This window comes from Mobula birostris, chromosome 8, assembly GCF_030028105.1.
Source record: "Mobula birostris isolate sMobBir1 chromosome 8, sMobBir1.hap1, whole genome shotgun sequence".
Lineage (NCBI taxonomy): Eukaryota > Metazoa > Chordata > Chondrichthyes > Myliobatiformes > Myliobatidae > Mobula > Mobula birostris.
Genome location: NC_092377.1, coordinates 105,040,291 through 105,052,667, shown reverse-complemented (window position 1 = coordinate 105,052,667; position 12,377 = coordinate 105,040,291).

Genomic DNA, 12,377 nt, shown 5'->3' with positions numbered 1-12,377 from the left:
GATGGAGAAGATCCTGAAAGGCAGGATTTATGAACATTTGGAGAGGCATAATATGATTAGGAATAGTCAGCATGGCTTTGTCAAAGGCAGGTCATGCCTTACGAGCCTGATTGAATTTTTTGAGGATGTGACTGAACACATTGATGAAGGTAGAGCTGTAAATGTAGTGTATATGGATTTGAGCAAGGCGTTTGATAAGGTACCCCATGCAAGGCTTATTGAGAAAGTAAGGAGGCATGGGATCCAAGGGCACATTGCTTTGTGGATCCAGAACTGGCTTGCCCACTGTAGACAAAGTGTTGTCTACAGTGGGCAAGCCCAAGTGGTTGTAGACGGGTCATAAGATTCAAGTACGTCTAAAAGCCAACATGAAGAATGTAACATCGACATCAACAATCGGGAAACCAATGCCAAGGACAGAAAACTCTGGCAAGCCATCATCCGAAAAGGAACAGCAACTTTTGAAGCCAACAGATGTGCAGAATTAGAAGAAAAGAGAAGAAAATGGAAAGAGAGGCAGCAACAATCAAAGACCGATCTGCCATCTGGAACTGCCTGTCCTGAATGCGGAAGAACTTTCAAAACCAAGATTGGACTCATAAGCCACTTGAGAGCCCACAAGTAGACCAACAGAACGAAGACCATCATCCTCGACCTCGAGGAATAGCCACGATGATGACGACGGAGGGCTGTCAGAGGTTTCAGTGGGACATTGATAGGATGCAAAATTGATGAGAAGTGGCAGGTGGAGTTCAACCCAGGTAAGTGTGAGGTGGTTCATTTTGGTAGGTCAAATATGATGGCAGAATATAGTATTAATGGTAAGACTCTTGGCAGAGTGGAAGATCAGAGGGATCTTGGGGTCCGAGTCCATAGGACACTCAAAGCTGCTATGCAGGTTGACTCTGTGGTTAGGAGGGCATACGGTGCACTGGCCTTCATCAACCATGGAATTGAGTTTAAGAGCCAAGAGGTAATGTTGCATCTATATAGGACCCTGGTCAGACCCCACTTGGAGTAAGTACTGTGCTCAGTTCTGGTTGCCTCACTACAGGAAGGATGTGGAAATCATAGAAAGCTTCCAGAGGAGATTTACAAGGATGTTGCCTGGATTGGGGAGCATGCCTTATGAGAATAGGTTAAGTGAACTCGGCCTTTTCTCCTTGGAGCAACGGAGGATGAGAGGTGACCTGATAGAGGTGTACAGGATAATGAGAGGCATTGATTGCGTGTATAGTCAGAGGCTTTTTCCCAGGGCTGAAATGGCTAGCATGAGAGGGCATAGTTTTAAGATGTTTGGAAGTAGGTACGGAGGAGATGTCAGGGTTAAGTTTTTTACACAGTGAGTCGTGAGTGTGTGGAATGGGCTGCCAGCGGCAGTGGTGGAGGTGGAAACAATAGGGTCTTTTAAGAGACTCCCAGATTGGTACATGGAGCTTAGAAAAATAGAGAGCTATGGGTAACACACATCAAAGTTGCTGTGAACGCAGCAGGCCAGGCAGCATCTCTAGGAAGAGGTACAGTCGACGTTTCGGGCCGAGACCCTTCGTCCTGATGAAGAGTCTCATCCCGAAACGTCGACTGTACCTCTTCCTAGAGATGCTGCCTGGCCTGCTGCTTTCACCAGCAACTTTGATGTGTGTTGCTTGAATTTCCAGCATCTGCCGAATTCTTCCTCGTGTTTGAGCTAGGGTAAGCCTAGGTAGTTCTAAGGTAAGGACATGTTCGGCACAGCTTTGTGGGCTGAAGGTTTTCTATTTTTCTATGGTCAGGGCATCAAAGGTTATGGTGAGAAAGCAGGTGTATGAGTTTGAGTGGGATCCGGGATCAGCCATGATGGAATGGTGGAGCAGACTCGATGGGCTGAATGGCCTAATTCTACTTCTATGTCTCATGATCTTATGATCTTATAACCAGGACTTGCGATATACACCAGCTGCTGCCATGGCTTCATATGCTACACCTTGCCCAAGGGTGACTTGAGGACAGCAGAGGAGAAGACAGCCTTACACCTCCTTTGGTAGAAACATATCCCCACCCCACCACCAATAATGGAATAGGGTGCATGTAACAAGGATAATACAGTATCCATGGGAGTCTTTAATCTACTTTGGTACTGTAAGAAAATGAGTTCCTGGAATGTCAATAGGATGCATTTCTAAATCAATATGGTTTTGAATTGAGGTGGGCATAGGCTATTTCAGTTTGTGGAATGAGAAAGGGTCAGTTAATAATCTTGCTATAGAGCTACCCCAAGGAAAGAGCGATCATAATATTATGGAATTTTACATGAAGTTCAAGGTGGTGTGGTTCAGTCTGAATGCAGAGTTTTAAATCTAAACAAAGGAATCTCTAAAGGGAAGAAATTAAGGCTGGCTGTGGTCAATTGTGATCTTAGGTGACAGCAGCACCATTCTAGATCTGATGGAACAAAGAAGGTTGGTGAAGAATAATGAAGTGCAATACAGAGAGCTAGACAGACAGACCAGACAATTGTGCAATATTGCAAAGGAAGAATGGCTGAATCAAAAATGCAATGAAATAGAAGGCCATATTAACAACAGCAAAGAAATGCACAAGGAAATTACTGGAATTAAGAAACCCTCCTCTACAGGATGCATAAGATCAGCAGATGGATCCATACTAACAGATCCAGATAAAGTATGTGAGAGGTGGATTCAGTATGTAGAGCAGCTTTTTGAGATAATAGAGGGGAACCCTCAGATATTAAACACCCTAATTCTGGCCCACTTATTACCAAAGAAGAAATAACTAAAGCAATGAAAAGCATGAAACATGGTAAAGCCACTGCACCTGATGAAATTTCAGTGGAAATGATATAAGCCCTAGAAGATCTGGGCATAGATATTCTTTTTGAACTGTTTAATGGCATATATGAGTCTGGTGTATTGCCTGATGATCTCTTGAAATCAGTATTTATAAGTGCCAAAAATTCCTGGAACTATTGACTGCAAAAATTATAGAACAATCAGTCTTATGAGTCACATAATAAAGATTTTGTTAAGAATTGTTCTGTGTTCTGTGCATTTATTGAGGATAGAGGAACTAGGAACACAATTTTCATACTACGAATGTTTTCAGAAAGGGCAATTGGATATCAAATTGATGTCTTTTTATGTTTTATTGATTTCACTAAAGCATTCGACAAAGTGCAATATGAAAAATTATTTCAAATTCTCACTAAACTAAACATTGATGGAAGGGACCAACAACTGCTTCAAAATTTATATTGGAACCAAATGGCGGCAGTAAAAATTGATGATAATATAAGCAGTTGGACTAAACTTCAAAGAGGAGTTAGACAGGGATGCGTTGCCTTACCAGAATTATTTAATATCTATAGTGAAATGATTCTCAGAGAAATAGAAGATCTAGATGGGATAAAAATTGGAGGTGTTAACATCAACAATATAAGATATGCAGACGATACTACACTAATAGCAAGTGCTGCAGAAGACCTACAAATCCTCCCAGACAAAGTAGTACAAACAAGTGCAGATTTTGGTCTGATTCTATCGGTAACCAAGAGATCGAACAAAAGACCATCTTTAATTACCTCAGTAGCTTTATATCACAAGATGCTAGAAGCAAAGTAGAAATAAAAAGAAGAATTGCCATTGCCAAAACCAACTTCCAAAAAATGAAACCCATTTTTACTAACAGACACATTTATATGACAACAAGGCTTAGGCTACTAAAATGTTACATCTGGTCAATCTTGCTGTATGTTTCCGAAACATGGACTATAACACCAGAACTCCAAAGAAACTTAGAAGCAACAGAAATGTGGTTTCTTAGAAGAATGCTGAAAATATCATATAGAGATAGGGTAACTAATGAGACAGTACTCCAACGTGCCCATATAAAAAGATCTTTAATGACAACATTAAATGAGAGGAAACTTAAATTCCTGGGCTATGTCATCAGAAAAGAAGAAATATAATGCCTTACACTACAAGGCTATATGCCTGAGAAACGTGGAAGAGGAAGGCAAAGAAGAAAATATATGGATACTGTGAAAGAACTAACAGATCTAAGTGTGCGAGATATCATTGACGCTGCGAGGGATTGTTCGATGTGGAGAGCCATGATCGCCCAAGCGTGTAACGCATGAGGCATATGAAGAAGAAGAAGTGGTCAATTGGGAAAGTGTATTAATGGGTGATATTGGACAGACAATGGCTAGCAATTCCATTAAGTATTCTTAAGACGCAAAAATATCAAAAGAGTTCCAATCATGCAGTTCAGGAGAAAGTAAGAAAAAGGTTTATTAAAAAGCAATTCAGCAGAAGAGGATGAACAAATTGATAAAGAAAACAGAGTATGCAGATAAACTAGTGAGAAGCATAACAGCAGATTGTCAGAGCTTCTACAGATTTTAAAAAGGAGAGGACTAGCAGGGACAAAGGTGAGTTATTTACCATGACTGAAGAACTAGGTTTCCCCTTTCTCACTTGTTGACAATGAAAAGGGTTACAACTTCTGTTTGGTGTAATCCAAGATAAACCCAGATTGGGGCAAGCAGTTTAACATCATAAATTGATCAGAGTCCTATTTCTCAGTGAGGACTATAGGCAAAAAGCTTGAAAGTATGTACCGCAAGGTTCAGGGACAGCTTCTATCCCAGCGTTATCAATCTCTTGAACAGACCTCTGAAATACACTAAGATGAACTCTTGATCTTTCATTCCACCTCGTTGTGGCCCTTGCAATCTATTTGTCTCTCTGATCTGCATTTTCTTTGTAACACTAAATTCTCTTTTCATTTTCACCACCTCAGAGTTCCTACATTTGGGATGATCATCTTGGAAGCATGCAAAGCAAGAGCTTTTCATTGTATCTCATGAGGCAATAATAGAAAAATGCTAGTGCCATTTTCACTACTGCCTGGAGATGATGATCTTCACAGTGTAGCCATGGATCAATTCCACACATGAAGTGAAGATGACGAGCTCAGGGTTTCCTCCAGGCGGCATCCCAGGGTGAGTACTTAGGATATGCGCGGCACAGCCGGCAGGTGTGTTTACAGACATTTTTAATCTCTCCCTCTCCCAATGTAGAGTTCCCTCCTGCTTCAAAACATCCACCATTACTCCTGTACCTAAAAAGACCAAGGTAACATCTGATTGACCGGCGTCCTGTAGCTCCTAAATAATAAGCAAATGCTTTGAAAGGCTGGTCAAGGACTACATCTGCAGCATGCTACCACCCACACTGGACCCCTATCTTTTACCTACCGACACAACCAATCGACAGATGACGCATTAGCCACAGCTCTACACACCATCCTTAAACATCTGGAGAAGAGAAATGCTTATGTGAGAATGCTGTTCTTGGACTACGGTTCAGCATTCAACAGCATAATTCCCTCCCGGCTAGACAAGAAGCTCAGACACCTCAACCTTCACCCTGCCTTGTGCAGCTGGATCCTGGACTTCCTGTCAGATCGCTAGCAGGTGGTAAGAGTGGGCTCCCTCACCTCTGCCCCTCTGACCCTCAACACAGATGCCCTTGAGGGCCGTGTACTAAGCCCCCTCCTTTACTCTCTGTATACCCATGACTGTGTCACCACCCACAGCTCCAATCTGCTAATTAAGATTTGCTGATGACACTACACTGATTGGCCTAATCTCAACTAATAATGAGGCAACCTACAGAGAGGAAGTTATCACCCTGATGCAGTGGTGTCAGGAAAACAATTTCTCCCTCAATGTCACAAAAACAAAGGAGCAGGTTGTGGATTACAGGAGAAATGGAGACCAAGCCAACCCCTATAGACATCAATGGATCTGGGGTTGAGAGGGTGAACAGCTTTAAGTTCCTCGGCATAAATATTACCGAGGATCTCATGTGGTCTGTACATACAGCGCCTCTTTCACCTCAGATGGTTGAAGAAGTTTGGTATGGCCCCTCAAATTCTAAGAACTTCCATTAGGAGCACAATTGAGAGCATCCTGACTGGCTGCATCACTGCCTGGTATGGGAACTGTACTTCCCTCAATCGCAGGACTCTGCAGAGAGTGATGAGGACAGCCCAGCACATCTGTAGATGTGAACTTCCCACTATTCAGGACATTTACAAGGACAGGTATGTTAAAAGGGCCCAAAGGATCATTGGAGACCCGAGTCACCCCAAACACAAACTGTTCCAGCTGCTACCATCTGGGAAATGGTACTGCAGCATAAAAGCCAGGATCAACAGGCTCCAGGACAGCTTCTTCCACAGGCTATCAGACTGCTTAATTCATGCTGACACAACTGTATTTCTATGTTATATTGACTATCCTATTGTACATCCATTCCAATGCTCATGCCAATCAATACCTGAGCTATTTCCATTTGCTTGTGCTTGGCCCATATCCCCATATCCCTCTGGATCTTTTCTATCCTTGTACCTGCCCAAATGTCTTTTAAACATTGTAAATGTACCCACCTCTCCAGCTTTTTCTGGCAGATCGTTCCATATACACACTACTTCTGTGTGGAAGAAGTTGTCCCCCAGGCCTCCGGGTCAATGGTGTATATGATTGCTACATATCTGAGCAATCCTAATGTACATTTAATTTCTGTGTATTTGGTCTCCGAGATCTTCCTTCCATTCTGCCTGGTCGAGAATCGCCAACTAGTAAGGCTCTACCAAACTGGAATTTCACAAAAATGACAGATTTCCTGGTGTCAGCTTCTGCGACAATAGTTTGGCCCAGCAAACTGTCTGCTGGAGGAAATCTGAGCAACATCTGTGGCCCAGGTAGGAAATTATGAAGCTCCAGCTAAAACTTTACATTCTTCCCTTACTACAGCAATGGTGCCAGAGAAATGGCAAGATGTGAATGAACCATTGTTTGAAAAAGGAGGAAGGGATAAACAGAGTAATTAAAGGCCAGTTCCTTTGACCTCAATTTGAACAAATTATTCAAATCCATTTTTGAGGCACAGAATAAACCTTAATTTAGAATGCACATCTTAATCAAGGCAATCAGAATGGTTTTGTTTGTGGAAGTCCATGTCTAATTTGGCTATATTCTCTGAGGAGGTAACAAAGAAGGTTGATACAAAGAGTCTAGATGAAATGATCAAATAACAAGTTTAGCCAAATTAAAGTAAGACACTTTAGATTATAGGCTGAAATTGAGTATAGAGGACTTTAAAATTAAGGTTTCAGCCCTGCCATTGCATTTCCACTGGAATCTTCCTGGAAACGATTTAAGGTTGCTCCCTATAGTCGTGACTGAGGGATTGGCTGGAAGTAGGCAAGAGCCTTTCACAGTTATATAATTTGGTGTTCAATTAAGTTATTCAAATTTGTTTAACATGAGCCCGAGTGGAGACTTATGTTTTTCTAGGCCAGGCAAAGTTAGCCCTTCTTATGCTGGTAGATAATGTTCATCTGGCTCCTGGGCAGGCTTCGCTCATCTCAGTGTGGAACGGGCTCTGCAGCCATGGACTCGCTTTTGGAACAGTTCGTGTTCCGTGTGCTTTACTTCAATTCTTTTTGCTATTTGTGTGATTGATTAAGGCATTTAAGCACTGAACTGGCTCTGCAGATGTGGCTTCCAGCCATTGGCACTCACCTGAGCACTGTGCTGACTCCATGGCTATGGCCTGCAGCAACTGGGACCTGGGGCGGCTTCACTTGCCTCAGCGCTGAACTGGCTTTGTGGCTGTGAACTCACTTTCGGGGACTCTGCGGTTAATGTTCCATGTGTTTACTTTGTTATTGTTTGCATGGCTGGTAGTGTGGGTATTTTTAATGGGTACTATTGTGTTACTTTGTTTTTTGGCTGCCTGCAAGAAGACAAATCCCAAGCTTGTATATCGTATATATACCTTGATAATAAATGTACTTTGAACTTGGAGCTTTCATATGTGACAAGTACCCCAAAAATTAATCTTTAATAATGGACTCTAACGTCTCACCAACCACTGAAGTCAGGCTAACTGATCAATAATTTCCTGTCCTTTGCCTCCCTCCTTTTTCAGGAATGGTGTGACATTTATGATTTCCTAGTCCTCCAGAATTATTCCAGAATCGAGTGTAATGCCTCTGTAATTCTCTTCAATTACTTCTTTCAGAACCCTGGAGTGTAGTTTATCTAACTTCTGTCCTTTCAGATTCCTAAGCACCTTCTTGTTAAGGTGGTGGGAAGATGGGATGAGGGCAGACCTCCAGATCTCTAACAGCATCTTTTATAAACCTACTGACTCTCACAGCTATCTTGAATATACCTCTTCCCACCCTGTCACCTGTAAGAATGCCATTGCATTTTCTCAGTTCCTTTGCCTCTGCTGCATCTGTTCCTGGGGTGAGGCTTTCCTTTCCAGAACATCAGAAATGTCCTCCTTCTTCAATGGTTTCACCTTCCTCCACCACTGAGGCTGCCCTCACCTGCATCTCCTCCATTTCCCGGACATCCACGCTCACCCTATCTTCCCACCACCTTAACGGTGATAGAGTTCCTCCTGTCCTTACCTGCTAGCCCATGAGCCTCCACACCCAGCACATCATTCTCTGCAACTTTCGCCATCTTCAATAGGATCTTTGCTGTCCACTACACCCCCAACTTTTGTGTCATCTGTAAATTTGCTGATTTAGTTTACCAGAATATCATCCAGATTGTTGATACAGAAGACAAACAACAACAGACCCAGCACCGAACCCTGTAGCATACCATTAGTCACAGGCCTCCAGTCAGAGAGACAAGCATCTACTACCACTTGCTGGCTTCTACTGCAAAGCCAATGTCTAATCCAATTTACTACCTCATCTTGAATTCCAAGTAACTGAACCTTCTTGATCAACCTCCCATGCGGGACCTTGTCAATGGCCTTGCTAAAGTCCATGTAGATAACATCCACCGCCTTGCCTTTATCAACTTTTATGGCAACTTTCTCAAAAAACTCTCTAAGATTGGTTAGACACGATTTACCAAGCATAAAGGTGTACAAGGCAAGATTTCTACAGAGAGTGGAAGGTACCTGGACAGGGCTGCAAAGGGTGTTGGTGGAAGTAAATCCAACTGTGCCACTTAAGAGGTTTTTAGATGGCTATATGAAAGTGCAGGGAGGGTGTTGGATTATGTGCAAGCAAAGAGAGATTCGGTTTAACTTGGGATTCTGTTCATTGTGGGCCAATGGGCCTGTTCCTCTGCTGTAGTGTTTTATGTTCTATGTCAAGCTCAAAGCTGTAGACAATCAAGTTCAAATTCAAATTTATTGTCATCTGACTGTACACGTATATAATCAAACAAAACAATGCTTCTCCGGACCAAGGTACACTCGCAAAACATATATCACACACAGCTCATAAAACAAAATATTACCACAAATGTTCTGAAAACATAATTCAAATTGCATTTGTGCACAGCGCAGATAAATAGTAACAGTACCATAGAAAATAAACTGCTCGCTGTCTTAGTTATGAGACCTTGGTGGTGACAGGGCGTTCATTAGTCTCACAGCCTGAGGGAAGAAGCTGTTACCTGGACTAGCAGTCCTAGTCCTGACACTCCTGTACCTCTTTCCTGATGGTAGTGGGTCAAAGAGATTGTGGGAGGGGTGGTAGAGATCCTCAACTATGCTTCAGGCCTTTCTTCTACAACACTTCTGGTATATGTCAGAAATAAAGGGGAGGGAGACCCCAGTGATCCCCTCGGCAGGTTTTACTGTTATCTGTAGGGTCTTGCAGTTTCCGTACCACACAGTGATGCAGACAGACAGGACACTCTTGATGATGCTCCTGCAGAAAGTCGTTAGAATGGGGGCGGGGAGCCTTGCACTTTCCTCAGAAAGTATAGGCACTGCTATGCTTTCTTGACAAGTGAGGAGGTGTTATGGGTCCAGGTTAGATTGTCCATTATGTGCACACCAAGGAATTCTGTGTCCTCCACTTTCTCCAAGGCAGAGCCATTGATTTGCAGTGGAGTGTGGTTGACCTACGCCTTCCTAAAGTCCACACTCATGGGAAATGCATGTTTAATAAAGGTTCATACACTGTGCAGATTTCTTTGAGCATGAGAGTGATTTTACTTTAACTGTTTTTTTTGTGCTAGATTTTCTAAACTGTAGAGTTTCCATTTGTGGTTAAGGGCTATACACAAATTGCCTGGCCTGCCACCCACCGGCTTAATTGCAAACAGATTACAGTATCTAAATGGAGAAGATACATATTACGGTATCTAAATGGAGAAGATACATAGATGAGTGAGATACTGGGGGATCCAGGAGTTGTGACACAAAACACAACAAGTTAGCAGAGATGCAGCAACTTGGCTGTTATTGCAGGAAGGTTGGAGTTTAGAGATGGGAAAATATTGTTAAAATAGTACAAGGTGTCGGTGAGGCCACAGCTGGAGTACTTTGGTAGCATGACTGGATAGATGTTGAGATGTTTCTTCTTGTGGGAGCATCTTGGAGGAAGCATGGTTTGGTTTCAAGATGAGGGGAACTGAAGTAGTTAAGGATTTCATTTTGCAGAGTGTGCTGGATCTCTGGGATTCTCTACCCCTGAGGGTTGTGGAGTCGAGATCATTGGGGCCCACGACGTTGTACACCCTATCAAGTCACTTCCCATCCTCCTTTGCTCTACAGAGCAAAGCCCTAGCTTGCTCACCCTTTTTTCATAAGGCATGCCCTCTAGTTCAGCAGCATCCTGGTAATCTCTTCTGCACTAAAATCCTTGTACTTTTAAAAAATACATCTGTGCATTGCCCACCGAGTGTATCAGACAAAAGCAGGTGCAGCAGCTGTTGTCACGTAGGCGTGCTGCAGCTCTGTGATCTGGATCTTCAGCAGCGGTCACTGTCTCTGTGGCCCCTCCATAAGGGTCAGTATTTCATGGATAGTGTGTTTCGGGATGTGCTCATTCCCTTATCTCAGGTGAATTCAGTCAGTGAGAGAATGGATGAGTACCAGTGGACAAGAAAGAGTAACACACACAGACACACAGAAAATGCTGGGGGAACACAGTGGGCCAGGCAGCATGTATGGAGACCCAAAATATTAACTGTTTATTCCTCTTCATAGACGCTGCCCACCCTGCTGAACTCCTCCAGCATTTTGTGTGCGCTGCTCTGGATTTCCAACATCTGCAGAAACTCTTGTCTTTAGACAAATAATAGAGCATTGTTCTCCTTGGAGAGTGCAGCCAGGGCCAAGACAGAGCCAAGAGGGTCAGACACCCTGAGCCAATAGGCTGGTCCTGGGCTTATTTCATAATTTACTGGCATAATTTACATATTACTATTTAACTGTTTATGGTTTTATTACTATTTATTATTTATGGTGCAACTGTAACGAAAACCAATTTCCCCCAGGATCAATAAAGTATGACTATGACTAAGAGAAAGGAGAGAGGCTGAAAGTGTGATTATTAGGTGTGGTTAAGATAAGCGAGAGAACGGGGTTTCATGGTCCTATGATGGCAAAAGAAATACAGGAATGCTGGAAACATGTCAAGAAATAGAGCACTTCAGGTAAAAGAGCAAAAAATGAGCTCCAGAACGAACACATGGAGGGGAAAGAAACTGTCATGAACTCTTCAGACCAGTGCGGGGCGCCAGAGAGCATCAGACCGCGGCGCTCCTGAACATCACTGATTTGTTTTAACTGTAACTTGTTAAGTCACTGGTTTACAAACACAAGAAAATCTGCAGAGGCCGGAAATCCAAAGCAACGGGCACACACGAGATGCTGGAGGAACACAGCAGGCCAGGCAGGATCTATGAAAAACAGTAAACTGTCGACGTTTCGGATCGAGGCCCTTCATCAGGACTGGAAAGCAAGGGGAGAAGTCAGAATAAGAAGGTGGGTTTAAATCTAAAATTTTTTCCAAAATATCCATTGAATATAAATTCGGAAAGTTAGGAGAAATAGTATTTAAAAAATTACTAACCTGTAAATATCTAAAAAAGTGAGATCTAGACAGATTATATTTATTAGATAATTGTTCAAAGGACATAAAACAATTATCCAAAAATAAATCACAAAGTCGTACTATACCTTTGATTTTCCAATCCAAATATGCTTGATCCATAGTGGAGGATTGAAAAAAGAAATTAGATGTAATAAGACTTGCTAAAATAAATTGGTTCAACCCAAAACATTTTTGAAATTGAAACCATATACGTAAAGTATGTTTAACTATTGGGTTATCCGTTTGCTTATACAATTTAGAAAGAGTTAAGGGAAGTGAAGTCCCTAAAATAGAACCCAATGAAAAATCTTGTAAAGAATTACATTCAAGATTAAATCTGAAAAGACTTAAATCCTTTTCAGAAAGGTGTTATAGCAATTATTTATAATACAATTATGAATATATGTCCTGATGAATCTAATAAAATTAAGACTAATTGGGAAAGA